We start from the raw sequence: 5739 nt of genomic DNA on the forward strand, positions 1-5739 counted from the left end.
CTAGAGAAAGCTGCCAATCAAGTACAGTTTGGCAGGCCCACACAGTCCTGAGAAAAGTTTTAATAAGACAACATAAGTGAAAATACCTGTGTTTGTGTGTGTGGACTGCAACAACATGATAATAATAATATGGAGGCAATAACATGTACTTTTTATATTTTAAGTAGGCCTAGACTACATTGTATAATATCTACATATTCATACTTTTCACTTGTAGTAGGCCTATTTAGAATTTAGAAATATTTCACGTAACATTAGTAATATTTGTACTCTGTGGTGATACTGTAGTCCTATTTTAGAAAAGCAGCGTAGTACTTCTTCCACCAAAGAAATTTAAACATGTTCAATTTTTTTCCTTTTATATTTTTAATTCCTTAGAAAGAAAAGAAAAACAACAACAACGAAATCAGATAAGCAAGATCACTTCACAGGATCGTGAGTGAACGTGCTGTGAACCTGCATGGCGAACAACGTAACAGCTCCAGTGAGCTACCCACCTCTGATGCCCCATGTGCCACTGCCGCCGAGCGCGCAGCCAACTACAGTCCTCATCCTGTGGTCACGCTCAAACTGAAAACACCGCCGTCAACCAGACCGTCAGCACTTTCTGCTCCGAAAACGAATTCATTCAGCGACATTTAAACACCTTTACACCGCAGACATTTTTGTTGGAAGCCAGCGCGGCTGCGGGTTTAGTTCGTATCAGCCCGGCGGCGGCGCGAGCAGGACTGTCTGCCTGCCATACATGAATGAGCCGGGCTCTGGAGAAAGAAAAGCGGAGGACCGGGCTGCTAGCAACTACTCGGACTCGGGAAATACCGAAGACTCCTGGAAAGAGTGAACGGCAGCGTTTAGGGTATAACCTGCCTTCCTCCGCGAAGGCGAGAAGAGAAGAGAGTTGTTTGGCCATTTCTACGAGAGCAACACTTTGAAGACGAACTTCCCTGTCGCCGTCGACTCGATGCTGGGAGCTGCTGGGCTGAAGGAGTGAGGAGATGCGTGGTGTAACATGGATATCCGAGAAGGGATAAACATCAGCAAGCATCACAGGGGAGATACTCAGGTAAATAACCATAACTATTTGCTTCTCTTCTTCTCTTCTTTTCTTCTTCTCTAGATCTATTTATCTATTTATCTATCTCTATTTTTTTTTTTACTGTTCATGACACATTATTATTATTTTCGGTCTGTGCAATCACCAGGCTGCTCTGTCTGTCCCTCAGTATACAGAAACTTCCACTTCTGGCATTGAAGATAATTACATATTTTAAGTATTTTAAACATTCATAGAGAAATATAGGCATACACACAGTCACGTTCTGGGTTTTTCCAGACTGCTCGTATTTATTTAGTTATTTCTCTCAGTCAATAATAATAGGCAGCACGCACTTGTATTACAACCCATCCAGGTTGTAATTGCACATGTCAAGGCATATATTTGCGTCCATGCCTTTTATAGCCATGTGTCAATTAGGAAACTAACAGGTTTGAAATACCAGTTCCCAATTGTTGTACAATTTCTACTATACCCATTAGAGTTAATACTATTATCGGTGTCCTCAAATTGCCATGACCGTTATTTATACCATGCATCTCTGTAAGAGGGCACAAATCAATCCATTCATTCTTCCTCATTTAAACCTCTTTCAGAACTCATTTGTCGTCAGCGATCAACAGGGGATTGGACTCAGTCCAGTCACATCATCTCTCTCTTTCTTTGATTGCACCCAGCTCCGAGCCTAATTGCTGTTCAGATTGTCTAATGTCCTTTAGCGTGTGACTCCGCTGGAAATAGATATCCTCGTGAAATCAAGTGTCCATATGTTTAAAAGGGAGCTGCCTTGCACATTACGATTCTGCTATATATCAGGTGGCTCAGGATAGGGTTCTGTTGATAATTTACTCTTCCCTGTCACAAAATGTTTACAGTTTTTGTCATTCTTTCAACTGTTTGCAGGGAAGTTCCAGTGCTTTGAAGATTTTCTTTTGTTTCATGTTGACATAATGCCAGCTGGATGTGCCTTGGGCATAACTGTTTCTACCAAAATGTGTGTTTTAATTCCCTACACGAACACTACTTTTGAGGGCAGTTACTCTTCTTACCTTCGTTATCCAAGTGGTTTGAATAGTGGAGCTACTACATATCTCCTTGGGGAAGTGTGCTTATGGCTGGACACGTTTCTGATGATGTCACTGGCCCAGAAAGAGGAGGAAGGACATGAAGTTCATTGTACCCCACTGAGTGGAGCCTGGTCAGCATGAGAAGTGGAAAAACAGCACATAGACTGACAAAGGTTGATGCAGGCAAAATGGTGTGCAAACCCTACTTGCATTCTCAAGTAGGGTTTGTCGTTTTTCTAGCATTTTAACACAACAGGCAGGCATAGTTAGATTGATCTACATGGTTTCCTCAGCAATCTGTTTCAGTTTTTTGGGTCTCTGCTGTTCATTTAGAAATAAAGGAATGCAGCAGACCACCAACATCTTGCCTGCAGTGCTAATCTTTAGCTTTTATTCAAACTAAGTACAGCTATGTTTTTAAGGAACCTACTGAATTCTACACACTGTATCCATGTGACTTTTTACAGAAATTCTATACAAAATGTAATTGGAAAAGCAGCAACACAAAACTGAAACCATTTTGCTTATAGGTACCTATTGCCTTAAAACGTTCAAATTAAACCCCAATTTGTGATAATCAGAATGCAGATCCTTTTCACTGCATCAAAATACCTCAGTTTGTTTGCTTCATGATTTTCAGTTTTTTAAATTTCTGATGCACACCAGCTTAGCGCTATAAAGTTCACGTTTCAACCTCCTCCTCTTTTTGAGTCAGTGACATCTTCAGAAGGAGAGGAGACAAAGTCTCTCTGTTTTGTAATGTAGTGTGGATGGACATCACGACTGGAAGTCTGCAGTTTTAAGGTGGGCCACAGTTTATATGTTTTTCCATACAGTACCATCTGCCAGATGTTTTTTAATCAGCGTTCTCCCAACTTGTATAACCTGCCTTAAAGGTGATCTAAGCAATGGCACGGGTGTTTTAGGCTACAGCATTTACAGCAAACATCTCACTATCCGCAAGCTGCCTGTCCCCTTTACACACTGTAAAAAAGAACAGTCTCTGTAGACAGCCCAGGGTCTACAAACGGCAACAGAAACAAACTGTGCCCACCTGCACCACGAAGCATACACCAACAGTGTTCCAGCGTTCCAGCCAATAACAGACAAGAAGGATTTGGGGGTGGGTGGGGTGGGATTAGTGTGTAGAAGCAAAGAAGGGAGGGGGAGGGGACGGAATGAGGAGGAGAGGGGCAAGCGAGTCTTGTTTTGTTTGAAAATACTTAAAATGTTAACAAGAAGTAACGTCACCCAACAGCACCTTTAAGCCTTGGTGCTCACAGACACTTTAAGTTTTTTGTCTGTAAGTGATTCTTTCATTCACTCACAGTAAAAACAGCTTACCCTGTCTTTGTTTTGGGCTTAACATTGGTTCCCAAGAAACCTGTTTCAGAAAGTGTTTCACAAAAGACCTGAATCTGTGTATTTAAGGAGCTATTAATTGGCAGGCCCCTAAATCCTAATGGGATTCTCAATTAGGACCTTAGTAAAGGCAGGTGCAATCAAATTGAGCAGCATCAGTTGTAAGACAAATACACAATGTGGTTGCTGCAGGTGCCTAATTAGAGTGATGAAGATCTAGAACACTCCAGTCATATTTAGTTTATTTCCAATGAAGTAAAAAGTCAGTTTTTTATCAATTCACTTACATCTATTACGTATTTTAGGGAATTTACAATGAGTGCATTGCTTAAAAATTAACCATTTCATCAAAAAGATAGAAACGGCAAAGCTCTATAATGGTGCGTATATTATTACCATACACTCTGCCCATTATGTTTAAAATTTGGGCTTAGAGAATGCGTGCAAGCAGGAAGAACCTTTCAACATACTCAGTTGTTTGTGTCACAGGGGAGATTGGGATGAGCGCGTTGGTGGAGCGCCCCTGGTGTGGTCTGGAGAAATGAAGAATCTGGCATGTGTTATGTCATGCCCGCGGCTTGTGTGCTTAGATCAAAATACCATTAGTCTCTTTGTCCTGTGCCACTATCTGAGTTAGAATCTTGGCTAGGGAATATGTTGGCGCTCCCTTGACTCCCGTGGCGTGCCATTTGTGAGGAATAAAACAAAAATTGGTTTGGCACGCATAAAAGCTTTAAGAAAGTTTTGAGCTAATTGGTTATACGTGCACAGATTCTTTAAGAGCAAAATTGGCGGAGGGAAGTTTAGGTTGTGTTGTGGCTTTTTCATGTCTGTGCAACTTTGAAAGCACTATTGAGTTCAATGTTGACTGACAGTGCAAGCAGAAGTAAGCACCTTCAAAATACCTTTAGAAGTACTGTCATTTTTTTTCTTGTTAAAATTGTGCAGGAGGCTACAAACATGTTTTGTGGAACTGATATGTCAACTACACATAACAAGGACCATTTCGGTTCAATTATTTGCAAACCTCCAAAAGAAAAGCAGTATTGCCTTGGTCACTATTGTACACTGTCAAAAAACAAAATACGAGAAAGAAAGTCTTAATTGCTGTCTTGTGGCTGTGTATATTTGGTTCAGTAATTAAATATTTAGGGTACATCAACCTCACAACTGTAAAATACTATTATCTGATTAGGACTTGATATTATTATCACCGCCACTCTTCCACAAAGCTGCTTGTTGATTCTTTGATTCAAGTGTGCAGGATTAGGAAGAAATTTCACATTCTCTACTACTACAAGTCTCAACTCGAGCACCGTCAGAAAATGAATTTTAAATGACTGGAGGCACTCAGAGCCGTGAGAGGAGCCTCACATGTAGGAAAACACTGATCGAGCTGGTGTCTGCACATCAAGTGAAGTCACAGCTCAGGTGATTAAAGATGCAGCATTGTGTGCCATTTTCCTGGTCTTGTCTCATTTTTGCAGAGTGTAAGTCTGGTCTCATTCATGATTCAGAGCTCGGGGGGTGTGGGGTCCTCATACACGAGTTTTATCTTCATCTGGACTTTTCAACCAAAGGGACCTGGAGTGCCCCTCTACTAATACATTTTTGAGCCCTGAAAAATTCATGGCAGCGGAGAGATTGGATGTAGTGGAGAGGCTTGAATCAACTGACATCACTGTCAGCTTCTATGGCTGACTGAACTACAATCTGCGGTTTATCAACTCCAGCTGGTGCTGTCAGAGAAAAAGAGGAAAAGAGGTGTCACTTTGACAACACTGAAATTTGGAGAGGCGCTTTGTCTCCACAAATCTTAGGCTTCCCTCAAAGCAGCTGCATTTTCTCAAAAGTCCCAAAAAATGGAGCATTCAGTTTTGTATACAAGCTTTCTGTTGTTGTAATACATGTTATTGATTACATGCGATTAGATGAAGTCCCATTTCACACTGCCCTCTCTGACATAGAATCATAAATAAATTGTTTGCACAGATTGCACATCTCAATTTCCCGAAGCACAGGTAACTAAAAGTACGGTGTGCTTATTGCTTGTTTTGTTGGACCAACAGTCCAAAAAAATGTTCAATTTACAATTAAATAAATCAAGGAAAAGCAGAAAAAACTTTTTTTAAAGACAAGCCTGAATGAGCAAATTCTGGGCACTTTTTATTTACATTATTAAGATTTTTTTTGGGGGGGTAGGGCTTTTTCCTATTATTTGATAGTGACAGTGGATAGACAGGAAAGGGGGGGGGG

General features: G+C 40.9%; 1 protein-coding gene across 1 annotated transcript in view; it reads left to right on the plus strand.

The window, feature by feature from the left end:
* Window positions 1-476: 476 nt before the first annotated feature.
* The window catches only part of cntn3a.1 (contactin 3a, tandem duplicate 1), a 79639-nt gene continuing 74376 nt past the window's right edge, over window positions 477-5739 (plus strand). Inside the window, exon 1 of the mRNA XM_032520800.1 lies at window positions 477-1063. The gene's annotated coding sequence lies outside the window, so the exon portion shown is untranslated. The remainder of the gene's footprint in view (window positions 1064-5739) is intronic.

Source organism: Etheostoma spectabile, chromosome 7, assembly GCF_008692095.1.
Source record: "Etheostoma spectabile isolate EspeVRDwgs_2016 chromosome 7, UIUC_Espe_1.0, whole genome shotgun sequence".
Classification (NCBI taxonomy): domain Eukaryota; kingdom Metazoa; phylum Chordata; class Actinopteri; order Perciformes; family Percidae; genus Etheostoma; species Etheostoma spectabile.